The following is a 22,268-nucleotide window of genomic DNA, read 5'->3' as shown; positions in this document are numbered from 1 at the left end:
TCTATAAAGCTGAGAAAGTGAAAAAAATCACATATCTATTGAACTTTTAAAATAAATGATTTGTTAATTTAAAAAATGTCCTAAACAGCTATTTTACATTGCATGTTTTATTTCTATCTGTGGGTAGCAGGAATTTCTACAAAAACATCAAGATAGCCCTGGCTGTAGCTCAGTTGATTAGAGCATCAACCCAATACACCAAGGTTGTGGGTTCAATCCCCAGTTGGGGCACATATAAGAATCAACCAATGAATCCATAACCATAACTAAGTGGAAAACAAATCAATGTCTGTCTGTCTGTCTGTCTCTCTCTCTCTCTCTCTCTCTTTCTCAAATGAATTTAAAAAGTTTTTTCAAGAGTAAATGAAGACACTATTTTCTTGAGAAGAAATTAAAAAAAGGATAAAGAAGCCTTTCAGGGTTCCCAAGATTTAAAGATATAGATACTTAAAAAGATATTTCCCATTAAATCAAATAAAGCTAGGATAGTAACATTTGCTTCATATTAGCAAATGAAACAAGTGGAGCTGAATGAGGTTTAAGGAGCAAAGTAATATATTACAAAGAATAGATTCTCGCCAGTGACTTACCATTTAGTCATAAATAAATTTTTTCCCTAACCTTCTCTAAATCACAAAGAGGAAGCCATATTATTGAAATTTTGTGATACTTTGCAGAACAAAGAAACATAAATAACTGTCTCATAATTTATAGAAAAGTATTTAATTATACATGACAATACTAAAATATTGATTATATGACCCATTTACCTTGAGAGCCTCAAAGTGAATCAAATATATTTTCCATAGCTATGATAAGTATACACATGTAAAAATAGCAGATATATTATTCTTCATATATGCTGTTTCTATTCAAGCTAGTTTGAAAAACAACAAATTCTATTGGTGAGCTTGATTGGAAAAAAATAAGAAACTCACTTCTTTTTCTATATTCTGAAAAGTTGCAAAGAAATGCCCCAATAATCATAAATATGGTGGCCAAATATGCATATTTCCCTAATGTCTGCATAGGTCAATGTTTTCCATGGATGTTACCTAACTGTATTTAAATTAAAAACTAAGCAAGCATTACAAGAGGAATACAGGGAGCCAGCACAAAGCAAGAGGTAAACTAGCAGATAATAAGATTTACATATGAAAGAGGACCATTTAAAGAGAGAGAAAGGGAGAGGGAGAGAGAGAGAGAGAAAAAGACATCAAAGTGAGAGGGACTCTTCAATAAATGGTGTTGGGAAAATTGGACAGATACATGCAAAAAGATGAAACTAGACCACCAACTCACACCATTCACAAAAATAAACTCAAAATGGATAACAGACTTAAACGTAAGACAGGAAACCATAAAAATACTAGAGGAATCCACAGGCAGCGAAATCGCAAACATATGCCGAAGGAATTTCTTCTCTGGTACTGCTCCTAGGGCAATGGAAACTAAAGAGAAAATAAACAAATGGAACTACATCAAAATAAAAAGCTTTTGCACAGCAAAGGAAACCATCAGCAAAACAACAAGAAAGCCCACTGCATGGGAGAACATATTTGCCAATGATATCACCGATAAGGGTTTAATCTCCAAAATTTACAGGGAACTCATGCAACTTAACAAAAGGAAGATAAACAATCCAATCAAAAAATGGGCAACGGACCTAAATAGACACTTTTCGAAAGAGGACATACATAAGGCCGAAAGACATATGAAAACATGCTCAAAATCACTAATTATACGAGAGATGCAAATCAAAACAACAATGCAGTATCATCTCACACCTGTCAGAATGGCTATCATCAACAAATCAACAAACAACAAGTGTTGGAGAGGATGTGGAGAAAAAGGAACCCTTCTGCACTGCTGGTGGGAATGCAGACTGGTGCAGCCACTGTGGAGAACAGTATGGAGCTTTCTCAAAAAACTAAAAATGGAACTCCCATTTGACCCAGTGATCCCACTTCTAGGAATATATCCCAAGAAACCAGAAACACCAATCAGAAAGGATATATGCACCCCTATGTTCATAGCAGCACAATTCACCATAGCTATGATTTGGAAACAGCCTAAGTGCCCATCAGCAGATGAGTGGATTAAAAAACTGTGGTACATCTACACAATGGAATACTATGCTGCGGTAAAAAAGAAGGAACTCTTGCCTTTTGCAACAGCATGGATGGAACTGGAGAGCATTATGCTAAGTGAAATAAGCCAGTCAGAGAAAGATAAATACCACATGATCTCACTCATTTGTGGATTATAGAGAACAACATAGACTGATAAACAGGGACAGATCCAAAGACAGAGAAACAGCGATCAGACTATCAATCCCCAGAAGGAAAGTAGGGGAGGGAGGAGGTAAGGGTAAGAAATCAACCAAAGGACTTGTATGCATGCATATAAGCCAAACCAATGGACATAGACAACAGGGGGATGAGAGCATGAGTGGGGCGTGGGGGGAGGATGAGGGTTAATGGGGGGGATGAGGACACATTTGTAATACCTTAATAATAAAGAATGAAAAAAAAAAAAGTGAGAGGGAAACATCCATAGGCTGCCTCCTGCATGCACCCTACCAGTGATTGAGCTTGCAACCCGGGCATGTGCCCTGATCAGGAATTGAACCAGCAATCCTTTGATACACAGGACAATGCCCAACCAACTGAGCCACACTGGCCAGGGCAGGACCATTTAATTTCAGGTACTAGAAACCAGTAATGCATTTAAAAAATACAAGAGAATAACTATCCATTCAGCCACAAGCTGAGCTCCCTGAAAAAGCACAGGAAGGCTTTGGAAGGTTGGCTGCACATACCAAAGTTTGCAAATCAGCTATCAAAAATGATCTCATGTGATTTCTACATGAATCATCACAAAAGGATAAGGCAGAATTTAAAAAGTCAATTGCAATTAAGTTGAAGATACATCATCAACTAAAATAGCTGCTGCAAAATCCTATTCAAATCTCCCTTCCAGCGATATGTCTACTTTGAAGCTTTTCATTATCTTGCATTACTATTTCCCCTACTGCAAAGTACCTACACAACAGGATCCAAAACAGTGAATAGAAAGCAGGGAGCAAAAACTAAGAGAACTTTCCAGTGCTACAAAATACTTAATTCCTTGTTCTTTGAAGTTTCATAAAGATGTTGCCTTCTGAGATTAAGAGCTAGAAGCAGTCTAAAATCATGACCAAAATTAAGGGGTCTTTCTACTAGGGAGGGGTGAGTAGGGAGGAGGTGATTGGGAGAAGGCTGCAAGAGCCAATGATAGAAAAATCTACTGTGAAGACACTAAAAACTTGAGAATTTTTACATTGGCTTTCTTATGTTCTTGCTCCCCACAGCTGCTTTTCCCCAACCTACTTGATAAAATCCAAATTGTACAACAGCTGCTAATCTACAAAATCAATTCTCTAACAGCCATCATTGACAAACTACTCCCCAAACTAGCTGAACTATGCCTAATCTCTCCTGCTAAAGCCCTATAAAAAATTCTGCCTTCCCCAAGTTAGAACTCTCCTCCAGAGCCTTTCATGCCCAGAATTTTCTATTATAGTCTTATGCTGACAGTGCCCTGGTTAACTTTCTTTCAAACTGTGAAAAGTTCTAAGAGGTTAACACAGCAGTAATTTGCTTCTTGATGGGCTCCAAGGTAATACTGGGCACTAGTTCTGTTTCCATATAGACTCACTAGGGAAATAGGCAATAGAAAAGTGAAGTCTCCAGTGGTCATTTAAAAAAAGCATAAAGACAAAGATAAACATTTATTAACAGCCTACCTCTACTGCTTCATCCTTTTATATAATTTATTCTTTTTAATCCTCATTACAACCCTTGGATAAATATTCTTATGTTCATTCTTCATATGGGAAATCAGAAAGTTAGATAGTAAATTTTATATGTTATGCATATTTTATTACAATAAAAAAAGTATGATTGCAATAATCACCAAAAACTAGAAACTCCCCCAAATGTCCATCAGCTGGTGAATGGAAAAGCTAGCTGTAGTATAGCCACACAGAAACTACCCAGTAATAAAATAAAATAAAGAATTACTAGTATGCACAACATGGATGAATCCAAATTCATTATGCTAAGTGAAAGAAGCCATATTTTAAAAGCTACATACTAAATGATTCCATTTAAATGACATATTGGAAAAGATAAAGTATAGGAACAAAAAATAACACATCAGTGGTTGCTGGGGATTGAGATTAACATAAGTGAATTTAGAAGATTATGGTGATGATTATACATTTGTCAAAACTCAGACTGAACACTAAATACAAATAAATAAAAATTTTAATGTATGACTGAAATCTATACAGGAATGAAACCTTTAAAAGTCAGCTACTGTCAAAAATTTTAAGATGAGCCCTGGCCAGTGTGGCTCAGTTGGTTGAGCATCATCCCGTGCCCTGAAAGGTCACTGGTTCGATTCCCAATCCGGGCACATACCCAGGTTGTGGGTTCCATCCCTGCTGGGGATGTGTATGAGAGGCAGCCGATTGATGTTTTTCTCTCTCTTTCACTCTCCCTTCCTCCCTCTCTAAACATCAAAAAGAATTTTTTTTATTTTTTAAGATGAGTTATTTTCAGCACCAAATACGCCACACAACACCAAAAGTACAATGTACCATATTCACCCACAACTTGTTTCATCCAGCCCCTTACTTTAAAGTACAAAACTATTACTTAGTAAGTAAAACGTTTTTCATTATATGCACCGCACATCTCACATAGTAGGTAGTCAGAAAATGGTAACTAATACACAATTCAATAGGGTTTCGATCCACTTGGCCTTTCTACTTCAATGGTACATACATATGTAGCTTCAAACACAAAATTATTCATTTCTCAAAGTATTAACATATACATGGCATAGGAAAGTGCTGTGCATAAAATGTACTAACCTGAATTTGTTCAATTAATCAATAAGGGCAACAGAGCATGTTGTCTTGTGTCAAGAGAGCTCTCTTAGCAAAAGCTGTGATCTAGAATAAAAGAAAAATAGACAAAATTCAGCCCTACTCAAATGTTAGCCTTATTATATATAGTTTTTTTTAATCTCTCTTTTTTCTTTCCTTATGTAGCCAATCATGACATGTAAAATGTTTGTACATTCAATTTTTTTGCAAGCAGTGCTTTTCATATCTCAATAAGGAATGAATGGACTTTCATTTTGCAAATTACAGTTAAATGCAGTAACATTCAGTATCTTAATCTGTTTCATAGTTCACCTTAAAATAAGTCGACACCTATAAAACTTGCTTTGTGAACATGAAATTCTTTCATTTTGTCTACTTTTTAAAATATAGAGCAATCTGAAAGGTCTCTCCTTTCAAATTAATGTTAAAATTTTTCTACATCCCCACACTCAGATTAGCTGTGCACCCTAATTTCTGACTATCTTCTACACAAACTTCCATTCAAGTCAATTTAATTTGCTTGCTTTCCACAGAACAACTTTATCATTCTCAGCTGTCACCCTGTAACACACCATTCCTTCTTTTTAGAACAGAGACTTTTTCTCCCTTATCCTCTTTGTCAATCAATGCACATCAGTCAACTTTCTCAAAATCCAGCCCCTCCCTTCCTTCCTGAACTGATATAATCATTCTGTGTACTCCATTAATCCTTGCTGGAATATTTTGCTACATTATATATGTATAATCTCATTTGATTAGTGGACCTATCTCCTATTTTTTGTCTTGCTACCTCTCCATAGTCTAAGTATAATACCCATCAAGAAATTTTATCTAGGCCTCTCATATTTATTATGGCCTAGCCAAATAGTATTATTAAACTGAAGCATTTGTAACTAAGATAAATTTTTCTCACAAACCATTTTCAGTGTTCAAGGCCAGGAATATTATTTTTTAATTGTGCTTAGCTTGTTAACCTGAAAATGGACTATAAACATATTACACTAGTTAAATTTTTACATTTATACCATCATAAAAGAAGAGTTATCAAATTAATTTACATTTTAAGGTTTCTACTTCACTTTCATTTGAAATAACCTTGTAGCTCAGTATTGGCCATTGATAAGCTATATTTGAATTTCAGAAGTATACAATTTAAAACTTTTCTATTTTGCCCTGGCTGGTGTGGCTTGGTTGGCTGAGCTTTGTCTCCTGCACCATGAGGTGGCAGATTCAATTCCAGGGTCAGAGCATATCCTGGGTTGTGAGCTCAATCACCAGTAGGGGGCATGTACGAGGCAGCCAATGGATGTCATCGATGTTTCCCTCTCTCCCTCTCCCTCTCACTCTCTCTAAAATCAATAAAAACGTATTTTTTTAAAATGTTTATTATTTCATAATAGGAAATAAAAATTTAACCAACAACCCCATAAAGTAAGACTTCCTGCCAAAGCAAACATTACTATATAAAATAATTTGAAAAATAAATAGCACATTATTTTATTCATTGTTTTTACTTCCACTGATATATAGGACTTAATAAATGTTTTTATATGCACTGGAAAAATGGGAAAAAATAAAACAAGCCATCCTCAATTAATATAGCCAAAGAGATATTAAAATATATTATCATACCTATTTACTATGAGCCTTTTAAAACATAATTCTATGCTGTAACTCAGTAAAATGATAACTATTATGCATGTCAAATTGGTAAAGAACTAACTGCAAGGAATTAAGGATCTAATGGTATGCCTTAACTAAGCACTTTACATGGGCTACTATTAAATCATTTAAAATCTCATAACCATCCTGTAATTATCATCTCCATGTTACAGTTGAGGAAACAAATTCAGTTAATAAATGGTGGAGTTGGAATTTGAACTCAGATCTGACTCCAAAACCCTAGTTTTTTCCAATCTACCAAGTTACCATCTAGATTAAAAGTTAATTTTCAATCACTCATTAATAAAATATCAATAATAGTACCATTCAGTCCCAATTACACAAAAAATGTAAATTATCTGCAGTACATAGCCTAACCTGAATCTCAGATATATAATCCCTGATGGCTACAAGCTAGTAAATGTGCTGAATATTTCATGGTTGGCATCTGACAAGCAATGAGGATCTCATATGTAAAAATAGGCAGGCTACCATGAATGAACAGGTGATTCCAAAACCTATTCAGAATTCAGAATGCACTTTCCTTTTATACAAAAGCAATGCTAAAACTGGTAATTCTGTTCCCAGACCAGCCCACATTTAAATAGTAATTCATCAACTATATCTAGCTTCCATTTATAAATACAGGAAAGTGTGTGTGTGTGTGTGTGTGTGTGTGCGCGCGCGCCCATGTGTGGGGGTGGAGGAAGGTAGTAATATTCTGAGTTCCAAACTGAGATCTCAAAAATATATTTGACTCCTTGTTTGTCAGTGAGAGCAGAGATGTCCCTGACACCCATGGTAGCATTGCAGCCTTGCAGAGAGGCAGGTTTTCAGCAAACGTAAGATTAATTAATAGTATTTGTTGGGAAATCTGATCACATAAGAGAAAGCATTCCTCTACATAGGAATCACTCACTCCCTCCGCAAATTCTATTCTATAGAGCCCTTAAATCAAAGGCTACTCGATAACAAAATAGCAGGTGAGGAGAGTATTCTATGAAAGTATACTAAGTCATAAATAAAAGAAAAAATTTTAGAATATCACTACTTTGCAACCCCCAATGAATTATTGGTTCTAGGCATTAAATATCGATAATTCTTAATATCACACACACACACACACACACACACACACACACACACACACACAAACACCTCAATGCAGATATCAAGTGTCTCCACGCAATACAATCTACATACGGTCCTGACAAAGAAATCACACTTGATTCTGATCAAGCCTCTGGATCCTCAGGAAAATCTGCAGGACACACAGAGAATAGAGTGACACACTGAATTACACCATTAGTATGCAATCAGCAGAATCCAAATTGTAGGAAGCTCTACAAGTCAAATAGTCCAGGGCTCAATAGCTAAACTATAGGGAAAAGAACGAGATGAGAAGGGGGGACTTACAGATTAAAAGGCAGTTATGATTGGGATGAGTACATGGAAAGCTGTTGGGGCAGCTGGCAAAGTTCTGCTTCTTGACCTAGATGGTAGTTATAATTGTATTCACTTTATAATACATTAAATACATTTGTCTTGTGTGGTTTTCTAAATATGTACTTTATTTTACAATAAAATGTATTATTTTTTAAAAGAGAGAAAGAGAGAATTCTGAGTTAACAGAAATAGTTGAAATTCCAGCTCTATCGCATTCTTGTGTGATCCCAGGCAAGACATCTAATACCTCTATGCTTCAGCTTTCTCATGTGTAAGATAGGGAAAATAATATCTAACCATAATTATGAGCAAAGTATAGTTAAAAATGTTTAGCAAGGTGACCTCTGGACAATATTATTTCAATAAATGACAATTATTATCTATTCAAAAATGTGAAGTTGTACAGGGTGATCACTCAAATTCTTTGTACAAAGTGATTATAGTACTAATTCTTTTAATGTAAAAGATTTTTGGCATTATCAGTCACTCTGCATGTAAATCCTAAAAGTTAAAAAAGATCTAACAGGAAAAACATCAGAAAGTACTAACATAATATTATTTAGACAATAGTCAGACCAAATCCTTAAAAAGCAGACACATATATACGTCTTTGGTTTTACTTTTTTAAATTAACATACAGTAAAATTGACTTTTGGGGGAAGAGGGATTATACAGTTCTATGAATTTCAACACATGTATAAACTTGTGTAACCACCACCATACTCAGGATACAGAATAGTTACATCACACCAAAAAACTCCCTCGTGCTATCTCTATAGCCCACCCTCTCCCCACTCATAACTTCTGAACCAGTGATCTGTTCTTCATCACTATGGGTTTATATTTTCAAAAATTTCATATAAATGGAATCAATGAGTTTTGACAATTAGAATAGAGCTGCTATAAACATTCAGGTACTAGTTTCTGAGGTAACACAGTCCCATTTTTCTTGAGCAAATACCTACAGGTGGGATTTCTGGGTTATATACTAAATATGATTAACTTTTTAAGACACTACCAAACTGTTATCCAAAGTAGCTGTACAATTTTGCATTCCCATCAGCAACGAGTAAGGGTTTCAGTTGCTTCATTTCCTTGCCAGTTTGGTATTGTCAAAGTTTTTTGTTTGATTGTTTTTGTTTTGCTATTCTAATAGGTACATAGTGGTATCTCTTTGTGGTTTTAATTGGCATTTCCCTAATGGCTAATGATGCTAATATACTCGGGATTTTTTTTCTAATGTATTTAATTCAACTTGTTAAAGGACTATGTTTAGTATTTTAGCAGTCGCCCTATTAATGGAATGAAATAGTTTAATAATCAAAACTAAATATGATGTCTTTTCAGAATCATTTATAACACTGAAGAGTTCAAATTGGCTTCACAAGCAATAACAAAGTTTATGCAAACATTTTCAACTCATTGGGTATAAAATGTATTCAAATAAATTCAAGTTGCATTAAATTGAGTTTTTGTAGCTTTTTAATTAATAAAATTTCAGGAAATTAAATAGCTTCTTTTTCAACTTCCACAAAATAACCTAAGCATAATATTATCATTCAACATTTACTGAGTGCTTGTTTTGTGCTAGGCAATATGCTAGAGCTTAACTATACAAATATTACTAAGTCAAATAACCTATTCTCCAACAGTTTATATTATTATATTTTTCATAATTTTAAAAAATTAACTACTTTCTCATGTTTTTAAATAGCCTTTCTTTTAGAATAGTTTTACATTGTTCTAAAAGACTTCCAATATACTGCCCTCTCATCAGTTTCCCTTCCTATTAACATCTTAGATTAACATGGTATACTTGTTAAAATTAACAAACCAATATTAATATATTATTAATAAAGTGCATAGTTTATTCGTATTTCCTTAGTTTGATCCAGGAGATAGACAGATAGACAGATAGATAGATAGATAGATAGATAGATAGATAGATAGATAGATGATAGATAGATAGATAGACTTATATATAATTTTTTTTATAATTATATACTTATATATAATTTCAAAGAGAGGAAGGGGAAGGGAAAGAGAGATAGAAAATCAATGATGAGCAAATCATTGATCGGCTGCCTCCTGCATGCCCTTTACTAGAGGTGGAGCCCACAACCCTGGTTATGTGCCCTGATAGAGAATTTAACCATGACCTCCTGGTTCATGGGTCAAGGCTCAACTGCTGAGCCACACCAGACAGGCCCACATTATATTTAGTTGTCATGTCTCTTTAGGTTCCCCTTGGCTATGAGTTTTTCAGTCTTGTGTTTGCCAGGCCTTCTTGTCTTCCCTCCTCCTCCTCTTTATTGACAAGAGTTTGTTTTTGCCTATTTCATATTCCTTCCCTATTTCTCTAGTTAATAATACAGTAGTCCTCATGGGATACATGCCAAGACCCCTAGTAGATGCCTAAAACTACAGATAGTACCAAACCCTACTTACACTATGTTTCTTCCTATACATACATACCTCTGAAGTTTAATTTATAAATTTGGCACAGTAAGACATTAGCAACAATCTACACTAATAAAAGAGAAACATGCAAATTAACCGTCACTCAATCACTCCACTACACCCACCAGCCAATCAGAGCGACTATGTAAATTAACCCAACAAAGATGGTGGTTAATTTGCATACGCAGGCGAGGAGCCGAGACTGAAGATGACTGAAGATGGCGGCGGCCACGGAGCTGGAGCGAGCAGGAGGCTTGGGCTGCTCCCGGCAACAGAGGAAGCCAAGCTTCCCGCCAGCCCTGTACTCCGCTCAAGGAGGGGCTGTGGGCCTGGGTCCCTGGGGGCGACCCACGCCTCCAGCCTGCCCTGGGCTCTGCTCGAGGAGCTGGAAAAAAAAAAAAAAAAAAGGAGAGGCTGGGAGCAGCCGGAGCAGAGAAGCCAAGCCTCGCTGCTGCGGCCAGACCAAAGGCCTGGGTCCCAGGTGCCGGAGGAAAACCGGTGCTGGCAGCCAGGGGAAGGAAGGCCTATTGCGCAAATCTTTGTGTAACGAGCCACTAGTCCTATATAATAAAAGGCTAATATGCAAGTCGACTGAATGGCGGAACGACTGGTCACTATGATGCGCATTGACCACCAGGGGGCAGACACTCAACACAGGAGCTGCCCCCTGATCATCAGTGCGCTCCCACAAGGGGAGCACCACTCAGCCAGAAGCCAGGCTCATGGCTTGTGAGCGCAGTGGTGGTGGTGGGAGCCTCTCCCACCTCCGTGGCAGTGCTAAGGATGTCCGACTGATAATTTAGGCCCACAGTGAGCATGCCTAAGCTGTCAGTCAGACATCCCTTGAGGGCTCCTGGCCTTGAGAGGGCGCAGGCCGGGCTGAGGGACCCCCCCCCCCAGTGCACAAATATCATGCACCAGGCCTCTAGTCCATATATATATATATATATATATATATATATATATGCTTAAGCAACCGTTACGACCAGTCGACCAAACGACTGGTCGACTGGTTGCTATGACTCACACTGACCACCAGGGGGCAGACGCTCAACGCAGGAGCTGCCCCCTGGTGGTCAGTACGCTCCCACAGCCAACCTCCCACGACCGGTCAACCTCCCACAGTCCCTCCCCCAGCCGGCTAGGTGGTCAGTGCGCTCCCACAACCTCCCTTGGTCCCTCCCCCTGGCCGTCTGGCCCTGCCCCGATCAGGACTGGGCGAGATGGCCCTGATCACCGGCCAGGCCGAGGGACCCCACCCATGCACGAACTCGTGCACCGGGCCTCTAGTAACTAATAACCAAGTAGAATTATAACAATATACTGTATTAAAGTTATGTGAATATGGGCTCTCTCTCTCTCAAAATACAGTCATGTATGCCTTAACAGTGAAGATACATTCTGAGAAATACATTATTAGGTGATTGTGTTGTTGTGGGAACATCATTGAGTGCACTCACACAACCTAGATTGTATAGCCTACTACACACCAAAGCTATATATATGGTCTGCTCCTAGGTTACAAACCTGTGAAGCATGTTACTGTAGTAAATAAATAATTTAGGCAATTATAACACAACCAGAGGCCCGATGCACGAAGATTCGTGCAAGAATAGGCCTTCCTGCCCTAACCGGTTTGGCTCAGTGGATAGAGCGTTGGCCTGCGGACTGAAGGGTCCCAGGTTCGATTCCGGTCAAGGGCATGTACCTTAGTTGCGGGCACATCCCCAGTAGGGGGCGTGCAGAAGGCAGCTGGTCGATGTTTCTCTCTCATCGATGTTTCTAACTCTCTGTTCCCTCTCCCTTCTTCTCTGTAAAAAAATAAATAAAATATATTTAAAAAAAAAAAAAAAGAATAGGCCTTCCTTCTCCTGGCTGCCAGCATTGGCTTCCCTCCGGCACCTGGAACCCGGGCCTTCGCTCTGGCCACCGCCTTCCACCTTCACTCCGGCCCACCCTCCTGTAGCTCCCTCCACCCCCCGCTTCCCCCACACACACACACACATAGCAGGCGTCCCGCCCAGCCCCGGCCGCTCCACGCCTGCGTGCGCGCGCTGCCCAGAGGCCTGGAGCGGCCGGGGCAGGGCGGAACGCCTGCGTCGTCGCCATGGCAATGATGCAAGCATCCTGGCCCGGCCACTGACATCTTTGTCATGTCAATTTGCATATTCCCTCCTTATTGGCTGTGGGTGCCACCATCTTTGTCACAGAGTGATGGTTAATTTGCATATTCTGTCTTTATTAGATAGGATGGTATTTGGGTATCTAAACATATATAAACATTATTAAGTACAGTAAAAATATAGTGTAAAAATTTAAAAATGGTATGCCTGTATGGAGCATTTACCATAAAGGGAGCATAGTGAACTAGAAGTTGCACTAGGTAAGTCAGTGAGTGAGTAGTGAGTGAATGTGAAGGCCTAGGACATTACTGTACACTACTGTAGACTTTCTAAAACTGTACGCTTAGGCTACACTAAATTAATCTTTTTTATTTTTCTTTTTTCAAAAGTAAATTAACCTAAGTTTACTGTAACTTTTTTACTTTATAAACTTTAATTTTTAAACTTTTGATTGTTTTATAATAAAACATAGCTTAAAATGCAAAACTCGTGCAGATTTACAAAAATAATTTCTTTATATCCTTATTCTATAAGCTTTTTCCTATTTTTAAAATTTTTAATTTGTTTTGCTTTTTAAACATTTTTGTTAAAAACTAAGACACAAACACACACATTAGCCTAGGCTTACACAGATTCAGGCTCACCAGTATCACTGTCTCTCACCTCTACATCTCCCACTAGAAGACCGTAAGGGGCAATAACACGTAGGGAGCTGACATCTCCTATGATAGAAATGCCTTCTTCTAGAGTACCTCCCAAGGACTCTTCTTGAGGAGGTGTCACTCTTTTCAGAAATATATCCACGGTGGTTTACATAGTTACTTTTTTTCATCATATATCTGTTTGTAAGCAGACAATACAGCACAAGCATTTCTCTTTATTAATGAAAACTTTTTGGTTAGAAGTCCATGTTTTCAAACTTTTTAAGGACCCTGGTTGAGATCTTCAAATCTTCTGCTAAACCATTCACCGTGAATTTTCTTGAGGGTTCTTTCTTTTCTTCTCCTGCAGTTTACTTTTCTCTTGCATTTTCATCAGCTATGTGTTCCTATTCCAATTCCAACAACTCCTCAATTCCTCAGAAAGCACCCCTAGGAGGTCCTCAATGTCATCCTCATGCACACCAGGTTAAAGTTATTTGCCATCTCAACCACAGCCTTGTTGACTTTTTACAACCTCCTCATCCTTGGCAAATCTTTTGAAGTCATAGATTAACCTCATGGGTGTCTTCTTCCAGCTGCCATTCATACACTCTTTGATGACATCACCCTAAGCCCAAACAAGACTCTTTTTTTTTAATATGTATTTTTATAGATTGCAGAGAGGAAGGGAGAGGAATAGAGAGATAGAGACATCAATGATGAGAGAGAATCATTGATTGGCTGCCTCCTGCACGCCCCACACTGGGGATCGAGACTGCAACGCAGGCATTTGCCTGACTGGGAATCAAACTGTGACCTCCTGGTTCATAGGTCGACACTCAATCACTGAGCCATACCAGCTGGGCCCAAGCAAAGCTCTTGATGCAGTCATAGATGATGTAATCCTTTTAGAACTGTATCAATGTCTTCTCAGTGAATTCATCAGTTGAGATGCAGCAACTGCTTGGGCAAAGATCCTCCCCAGGTAACAGGACTTAAACGCTACTATACTAGTAATTCCTTGATCTATTAGTTGGATAAAAGAGATGGTGTCTGAAGGGAGAAAGATCAATTTGGTTTTGGGATGATTACCAATAAAAGGAGGATGTCCAGGAGCACTGTCACCAATAAGCAAAATCTTAAAAGGAATGTCATTCTCCAAACAGTACTCCATTTCACTAGCATAGCAATTCAGCAAAGTATCTTGGAGGAGTAGTCAAATCATCCATGACTTCTTATTGCTCCTGTAGTACACTGGCAGTGTGTGCTTACTGAGGTTCTTAACATTACTAGAAGTCTCCTGTTTTCTGTTCTAAGGCTTGTGGCCAATCAGGAGAAATCTTTAAAAAGATATTAGCTTGTAAGAACATGTAATAATTAACTTCAAAATGCAATGGGTATTTAATTTTAAAGTGTGCCTTTAACATTTATGTAAAACATTTTTTGTACTCGTTCAATAGAAACTTATCTGGCCACTGGGTAAAGCTAACATTAAAACTACTGGTCCGCAATGTGTTAAGGGTCCTGGGGTTCTCACTGTGCCAGATCACAAAGGGTTTCAATTTGCAGCCTGCAAGACAGTCACTAAGCAAGACTATTATCCTGTCCTTCAGACCCTTGAAACCTGGCACTGATTTGGCCTCCTTATGGATGCAAGTCCTTTCAAGCATCTGTTTTGGAATAGGTAGGTTTCATCCACATTGAGTATTTGCTCTCAGAGTAATTTTCCTCCACAAAATTTTTAGCGTTTCCAAAAAAATTTTTTTTCAAATTTTATTTATTGATTTTTAGAGAGAGAGAAAGGGAGCGAGAGAAGAGAAATACCGATTTGTTGTTGCACTTATTTATGCATTCATTGGTTGATTATATGTGCCTGAACTGGGACTGAACCCGCAATCCTGACCAACTGAGCTACCTAGTCAGGGCACAAAATTTTTTAGTTGCCTTCATGAGAGCATTTAGAGATTCACCACTCACTTTCACATTCTGTAATGAATAACAATGTTTTAATCATTTAAAGCACCCACAGCTACCAGTAAATTCAACATCATAGTCAGATCCAGCCTCTTCCTTTCAACATCATGAATTTTTTGCTTTGCCCATGATTGTCATGGTGCTGAGAGGAATAGGCTTCTGTTGTCTAGTCTTCTATTTAGGTCATTAGAAATTTCTCCATGCCTGAAACAGGCCCTTCTTGAATCTTTGTTCCTCTCATTGCCTTCAATGAAGCAGATCCTTAAACAGATATGCCTGACTGGCTCGTAATAACCATCACTGATTTTCTACCTTTAGAGTCCTTAATCACTTTTAATTTCATTTCCAATTCAGTCACTCAACAAGGCCTCTTACTGGCAGCACTAGTAGTGGATTTTCCATGCTTAGGGACCATGATGAACAAAACAACACAAGATTAAATCAAGCACAAGAGAAAATGATGCAATAAGTTGACGGTAAACACAAGATGTATGACACTGCGGCTGGCGTAACATGGCGTACTATTCTACAGCAAACTTTTTTTTATTAAGTAGAAAGAGTACACTCTAAAATAACAATAAAAAGTATAGTACATAGCCCTGGCCACTGTGGCTCAGTTGGTTGGGCGTGTCCTGTGCACCAAAATGTTGCCAGTTTGATTCCCCGTCAGGGCACATGTCCAGGTTTTGCCAGGTAAGGACATGGAGGAGGCAGCTGATGGATGTTGCTCTCTCATTTTGATGTTTCTTTCTCTCTCTCTCTCTCTCTCTCTCTCTCTCCCCCTCCCTCCTCCCTCCCTCTCTCTCTAAAAATCAATAAAAAAAATTTCTTTTTAAATAAAAAATTTTTTTTAAAGTATTGTATGGTAAATTCATAAACCATTAACAGTCATTTCTTATCAAGTACTATACATAATGGTCTGTGCTATAATTTAATACTATTGAAAGCTCAGTAGATTTATACCAGCATCTCCACAAACATGTGAGTAATGTGTTGCACTATGATTTTACAGCAACTGGATAGGAAATTTTTGGATCCATTACAATCTATCGGACCACTGTTATATACTAGTAGTCAGTCTATTGTTGACCACAACATCATTATGTTGTACATGACTATATCTTACTGTACTGTACTCATCCTTCTTCTTCTTGTGATCATGTGAGATGATACAATATGTACATGATGAGATGACATAGGCATTGTGACATAGCATTAGGCTACTATACAGGTTACTAGAACACACGCACTATGATACCACAACAGTAGATCTGATAAGCAAAACAGCTACTAAATAACTAAGGGGTAGGTTGTGTATATAGCATGATATTCTGAACAAAGGGATGATTCACGTTTTGGGCAGGACAGGGCAATACAGAGCAGCACAGAGAGAGATTTCATCACACTACTCAGAACAGCATACAATTTAACATTTATGAATTGTTTATTTCTGGAGTTTCCCATTTAATATTTTTAGACCACCGTTGATAGTGGCTAACTGAAACGACAGAAAGTGAAATTGTGGATAAGGGGGACAACTGTATTCCCCTCCTTTGGAAAAGTGACCCCCATATTTTATGTGGTTCTGATGACAATGCCAATGTCATCAATCCCCACAATGATTGGCCCAAGGATGAGCCCAATTAGAAACCTTCCTCCAGAAACTTAAGTTCTCAGTGTTCTGAAGCATGTGTCTCTGCCATAAAAGAAGCCTTCCAACATAAGCAGAATATGAGACCAAGGCAGAGGAAAAAAGTGAAGTTAGGAAATGGAGACTATCCTGAAGACATCACTTCAATTTCTGGATCTAGCCATTCTGGACTGCTCTACTTGTTCTTCCTACATACAGAGCCAATAAGTCATCTTTTCGTTGAAGCCATTTTAGGACTGTTGTTGTTTTTAATGCTTCCCATTTTAAAGCAGTAACATTTTGTTTCTCTAAGGGAGCAAAAATAGAAAATTATCTCTTTACTAGGTGTGGCCTTCATTAATTTATTTTCAGTATTAATCATAATTAATATAAAGCTATAGGGAATCACACATGCATGAAAAGAGAAAGAAATAAAAAATAAAGCCATATATAACTAGACTGAAAATAGCTGCCTACTAAAGATTTATGTTCCAAGTGTCAAGAACATTAAAGACCACTTTTAATGTAAATTTTAGTTGGATTTTAAGTTTTCAATGCAAGTAATGCTAACTTTTCACTACTTTACATTTAACCACTTCACTCGCTCAAAAGCTAGGTAATAAAGATATATGTTACTTGTATCACTCTGGCTTTACATTGTTCATTCACGGATCTTCATTAATATCTGAAGAAAGGCAACAGTATATGCCAAAAGGAAAAACATGCACATGCAGTAAGGATTAAAGTAAAAGTCTTAGGAGTTCACAACATATAATAAATAATAAGTCTTTCTTCAGTTTGTCTGCCTGTAATGTCCCTACTTATTCTTTGATGCTAAACTTAAATGCCACTTCCCTTCAACACAGCTTCCTCCCATCATACCCTAGTAGAACTGCCTCTGCCTCCTCTCCCTCTATCAAGTTATAATTATTTATATGTTAGTGGTAATGAGAACCTAAACTTCTATAGTAAGAAATGAAATAGAAAAGAGCAGATGAAACATTTAGTAACAGAATTCAGTTTGACAATTGAATGGATCTAATGAGGACTTCAAAGGTGACTCATAAATCAAGTTTGGGAAATGGGAAGGATAAGCCAATAATAGAGAAAGGAAAGTTAGAAAGAATACATTTTAAGAGAAAGACAATTCATATGTCAGCGTATTGAGGTTGACGGCATGATAAACAGATGGAGCTCTCCAGCTGGAAACTGAACTTCAGACACTTACAGTATAGGAGTCATCTGAAAGAGGTACTCTCTGAAGCCAAAGGACCAGGTAACATTACAAGAAAAAGAATCTAAATTAGGAAAAATGTGCAAGGCAAATACTTAAGAAACAAGTTGACCTTGTACATGAAAAGAGTAGCCAGAATATATAGAAGGCCAAGGAGAACTACAAAGTTATAAGGAGAAGGGAGGAGGAAAAGGGGTTCACAATTCAAATCTGAAGAATTAAAAAGTATGAATTACCTTAACTAATAAAGAAATTAAAGATTTTAAAAAAAGGTCCAAAAGACCTTTGAACCACAAAAAAAAAAAAAGTATGAATTAAGACCAAAAAAAATCCCCATTTAGCAATTCAAAGGACACTGGTAACGATAGAATAGTTTTAGTAAAAAAGAAGGTAGCAAAATTGAAACAATAGACATACCGCTTTTTCCTTTGGGCTATTGTGTAATATAAAAAAAAAAGAAAGAAAGAAAAAACATGGAAAGGAGAGAAGAATAAAGAAAGGTGTTTTTGGGATTTGCAGGGAGGGAGGGAGGCCATTAAAGATGTTGTTAGGAGAGCTTAAAATAAAATAATAAAGGTGTTAACTAATAAACCTATATATTCTGACAGATAAAGGGGATAAAAGAGCCCTGGCCATAGGTCAATGGTTGGAGCATCGGCCTGAGCCACAGAAGGGTCTCGGGTTCAATTCCCAGTCAAGGACACATACCTGGGTTGCAGGTTCCATCCCATGTGTGGGAGGCAACCAATTGATGTGTCTCTCTCACTGTGATCTTTATCTTTCTCTCCCCTGCCCCACCATCCCTCCCTTCCACTCACAAACACACAAACAAAAAAATGGATAAAAGAAATACCATGAAGTAGTCATGAAAGTCTAAAGGACACATTCCTAAAACCAAATGATAGAGAAAAGGAGCAATTATACAATTTAGAGATAAAGAAAACCAAAACTGAAGAAGCTTCTATTTGCTGTAATCTTCTTATTCTTTTAAAAAAAAAAAAAAAGGTGAAACAACCTATAAAATCTGAGAGTAATAAAGATGTTCTGTCCTAGTAAACTCATCATAAGTTGAAAATATCTTAAGTTGAAAATGCATTTAATACACCTAACCAACCAAACATCATAGGTTATCCTAGCCTACTTCAAACTTGTACAGAATACCTACATGAGCCTGCAGTTGGGCACGTTATCTTTAGTTTCATCTCAAGAGCAACTGCCTTCTTCTTCTCATCAGAAGCAGGCGACACAGATGGGCATTTTGTAGATATGATGGGATGCAAGAACACAAAACAAATATCAAAAAAATGCTGGCAACACAGTACACTATAGGGTATCAGTTGTTTACCCTTGTGATTACTGTGATTGATGGCTAAGTGGGAGCTGCAGCTTGCATCACAAGAGAGTATCTTAGCACGTATTGCTAACCCGGGAAAAGATCAAAATTCAAAATCTGAAGTACGGTTTCTACTAAACTCGTATTGCTTTTGCACCATGAAAAAACTCCAAAATTCTAAGGTGAACCATTATAAGTTGGGACCAGTTGTATACTGGAATAGGGGCTAGAAAGGAGGAAGAATAGGTCTGAAACAACCCCTGAAGTGAGTCAATTAGAAAAAAATTGCAAACCAACATAAGCAAGTATTTTGGAGCACATTTCCTAAATAATTGTTCACCTCATTTTCACTTAACTAGCAGAATGGCACAAATTCTTTCGTCTATTTGACTTGATTGTTATTCTTTTGTAAAGACAGCCTTCTATACTGTATTCTGATCATAGGTAATGAAGTTCTGTAGTCATTCTCATTGTGTATTACTCCATCTTTTTCTTTGCTATGTTACAAAGCTTTCAAATTAATCATTTTAATGCTTTAATGTGGTTCTAGTCTTGCTCTTATGCTTTGCTTAAATATCAAAGTAGTAATCGATTACTTAAGAAATCCTTAATATCTATTTTCTAGAAGACAAGTATTTGAGAAAACTATATAAAGAATAGCAATTCTAAACCTAGAAATGGCTGTATCTTCTGACAGCTGCTCATTTATTATGATTAAAAATAAAATGCCTTGGGAAAATGTAAATAATGATCATTTTTAGTATTTTGAAGCCTCAGAAATTACAGAAAGAAGTGTCTGTTTTCTTTTACAACTGAAAATTTTCCCATTACATAATTCATGCTTAGGTACTTTATATGTATTATAAATTCAGTGGGACATTTAAAAATAAACATGACATAGCATATATTCAAAATAATATTGTTGCTACAAAAATAGTAACCTTAAAAAGCTCTATACTTGCCCTGGCCAGTGTGGCTCAGTTGGATGAGCATCATCCTATGCACCAAAAGGTCACCAGTTCAATTCCCAGCCAAGGTACATGCCCAGGTTTCGGGTTTAGTCCCCAGTTGGGGTGCATACGGGAGGCAACTGATCAATGTTTCTCTCTCACATCAATGTTTCTCTATCTCCCTCTCCTTCTCTCTCTAAAATCAATAAAAACATTTTTTAAAAAAAGCTCTATACTTATTCCTAGAATGCTGCCATTGCATGAAAAGCTTTGAGATTCAACTTGTGGAACTTCTTTAAAGTCTCAACACAATCTGTATAATATTGTCAAAAGTCACAAATCTTCATTCATTAAATATAGCTTTGATTTGGGGCTATTTCTGGTTATCATAAGGTAATTTATCTAAATTAGAAATGCCACTTTTGAACAAAAAGTGCCTATAATGCATGAAACAAATTTTCTTACACTGCTATAATGACACCATCATTAAAATATATTTGTACTCGTGCACTGCTGGTGGGAATGCAAATGCCACTTTTGAACAAAAAGTGCCTATAATGCATGAAACAAATTTTCTTACACTGCTATAATGACACCATCATTAAAATATATTTGTACTCGTGCACTGCTGGTGGGAATGCAGACTGGTGCAGCCACTGTGGAAGACAATATGCAGTTTCCTCAAAAAGTTAAAAATGGAACTCCTAGTAATCCCACTTCTAGGATTATATCCCAAGAAACCAGAAACACCAATCAGAAAGGATATATGCACCCCTATGTTCATAGCAGCACAATTTACAATAGCTAAGATTTGGAAACAGCCTAAGTGCCCATCAGCAGATGAGTGGATTAAAAAACTGTGGTTCATCTACACAATGGAATACTATACCACTATAAAAAAGAAGGAACTTTTACCATTTGCAACAACATGGATGGAACTGGAGAGCATTATGCTAAGTGAAATAAGCCAGATGGAGAAAGATAAATATCACATGATCTCACTCATATCCTATATAATAAAAGGCTAATAATATGCAAATTGTCCCCACGGGTGGGAGTTCCACCGACCGGGAGTTAGAAGTGTGCTGACCACCAGTGGGCAGTGCGGAACATGGCAGGCATTTGGGACATGGCGCTGGCAGTGGGCGGCAGTGGAGGTGCTGCCAGCCCAATGGGCCCCAACAAGAGCAGGACCATGGTGGGATGGTGGAGTGGGTGAGTGGGTGGCGCCAGGCCAAGGCAGGTGCGAAGGGAGGCCCCAGCCCCCAGCGGAGCAGGCAGCCCGGGGAAGAGAGGCCCCAGCCAGCATCTGGCAGCCACAAGGGACCCTACCAGTGCACAAATTTTGTGCACTGGGCCTCTAGTGTGGGATATAATGATCAACATAATTTGTTGAACAAGAATAGATCCAGAGACAAAATGGCAGGGGAGGGGCAAGGGTTAGAGAGCATCCAAAGGACTTGTATGCATGCATATTAGCATAATCAATGGACACAGACACTGGGACAGTGGGGGCTTGCCTGGGGTGGGAATGGCTGGGGAGGGGAGGGGGGTTAAGCAGGGGGAAAAAGGAGACATATGTAAAACTTTAGACAATAAAAAACAAAACAAAACAAAAAACTAAAAATAATGCTAAAAAAAGTAACTAAAAAAAAGAATAGAGTAACATAATTAATCACATTAAGAGCCTTAGAAAGAAAACAACTATTATTGTGATAGATGGCAAAAATTAGTTGGTAAAAATTCAGTAGCCATTATCGCATTATTTAGACATATAAAAAAACTGTGAACAGAATTATGTATGATGAAGAAAAACTATCTGACAAATAACAAAAATATATCCAATAAAATAAAGAATAAGAAAGGAAAAAAAAAAAAG

At 37.6% G+C, this 22,268-nt stretch overlaps 1 protein-coding gene across 4 annotated transcripts in view; it reads right to left on the bottom strand.

Annotated features, from left to right (window-relative positions):
* Nucleotides 1-22,268, bottom strand: part of FUT8 (fucosyltransferase 8) — a 221,624-nt gene that overhangs the window by 180,876 nt on the left and 18,480 nt on the right. For 3 of the 4 annotated variants that reach the window (XM_014457787.2, XM_006090977.3, XM_023755817.1), the window contains exon 2: nt 4,922-5,002. The exons of the other annotated variant lie outside the window; for it this stretch is intronic. The gene's annotated coding sequence lies outside the window, so the exon portion shown is untranslated. The remainder of the gene's footprint in view (nt 1-4,921; nt 5,003-22,268) is intronic. 4 annotated transcript variants of the gene reach the window in all.

This window comes from Myotis lucifugus, unplaced genomic scaffold, assembly GCF_000147115.1.
Source record: "Myotis lucifugus unplaced genomic scaffold, Myoluc2.0 scaffold_85, whole genome shotgun sequence".
Lineage (NCBI taxonomy): Eukaryota > Metazoa > Chordata > Mammalia > Chiroptera > Vespertilionidae > Myotis > Myotis lucifugus.
The sequence above is the reverse complement of the archived record's forward strand: the minus strand, read 5'-3'. Positions and strand labels throughout refer to the sequence as shown.